The following is a 1,579-nucleotide window of genomic DNA, read 5'->3' as shown; positions in this document are numbered from 1 at the left end:
TTTCCTCTCCTCCTCCAGCCACTTCAATTTATTAAGTTCATTCCATAATAAACCTACGTATTATTTTTTTTACATCATTTTTCCAATTGGAAACTTTGGCCACAAAAAAAATGTTTGGTCGGGAAAATGTTTGAAATTCACAGCAATTTGCATCTGTTTTGCCACCATCCCAGGACATTTGAATCCAGTTTCCCTCATTCCAGCAGGCTGAGCTGGAGGCTGGATGGTCGGTGTTGAAATCCCACCGTGACTTTTGGCTCCTCTCCCTTTCCACCCAGAATTCCAGCCCCAAAGCAGCTTCCTGGCTCCTCAGCACCTCCCGAAGGAGCCAGCTGGGACAAGAAGGATCTGGGCAGGTTTTGTGCCAGTTGGTGAGGGTGAGCCCAGGGGTGAGTGGGGACAGGGCTGTCCCTGTGCAGGTGGGACAAGGGGGACAGGGTGGCAGGCCAGGATGGGGACCAGCATCCTGGAGAAGAGCGCCTGTGGGGAAAGAGCCCATCCCAAAAAGCTGGCACTAACTGGGAATGGTCCCTTCTTCTCCAAACTTTTCCCACCCCGAGCCAGCTGCTGCCTTTTGGGAATCCTTGGGAAATCACCCTCAACCAGTAACACCAGGAAATCCCTGGGTTTTATCTCCACTCCACCAAGACTCCAGCAGGTTTTCCACACAGCTTCCCCATCCCCTTGTTGATGCCTTGAAACCTTCAGGCAAAACCCCACAGGATTTCTGTGGCATCCCTGACTTCAAAAATACAAAACAAACCAAAGCCACTTCTTTTCCAGCTTAAAGCTTTGTCCCACGTGGAGAATTTTGGGAAGAAAAAAAACCCCCTGGAGTTTCCTTTCCAAGCAGCACGAACCCATCCTGCCCTTCCACACGCTCCAAGACTTTCCCTTTGGGAAAGGTCAAGGGCAGGTGCAAAACAACCAGCAAGAGCAGAGTTCCCTTCTGATGGAATCATGGGATGGGTTGGGATGGAAGGGACCTTCAAGATCATCTAGTTCCAACCCCCCTGCATGGGCAGGGACACCTCCCACCAGCCCAGGTTGCTCAGATAGGGATGAGATTCCCACCTGGCCTTCAGCACTTCCAGGGATGGGGTTTCTCCTGCCTGCAATTATTTTTCCTGCAAACAGGATTCAAAAATCTGCCCCTTCTCCCTTCACTGCACCTTTCAGGGACCTGGGAGCAGGAAGGGGCTGAGGCTGCATCACCTTCCATCCTGAATGTCTCCACCAAGCTGCCTTCCCTGCTGGACTGGGAAACCCGGTTGAGGAAAATTCCCATTTTGAGGAAAACTGGCACCTGCCAAAGTCCCTTCTGGGAGCTGGGTGGTGTCTGAACCCCCTCTGGCTGCACCTGGAGCTGGGAGAGCCCTGGCATGGCTGGGAAGTGCCTTCCAGGGCTGCTCCGTGTCCCGTCTCCCCGTCCTGCCTCAGCTGCTCTTCCCTAGGGACACGTTCCAACCCCCTGGGGGGGGAACCAACACCCCTGGGGGGCTCAGTGCTCACAGCAGCCACCAACTGCTGCCCGGCCAAAGAGCATCACCGGGGGGGGGTTTATCCAGCTCTTTGATCC

The sequence above is a fragment of the Chaetura pelagica genome, unplaced genomic scaffold (genome assembly GCF_000747805.2).
Source record: "Chaetura pelagica isolate M959 unplaced genomic scaffold, ChaPel_1.0 scaffold626, whole genome shotgun sequence".
Taxonomy (NCBI): Eukaryota; Metazoa; Chordata; class Aves; order Apodiformes; family Apodidae; genus Chaetura; species Chaetura pelagica.
This window is presented reverse-complemented; position numbering follows the sequence as displayed.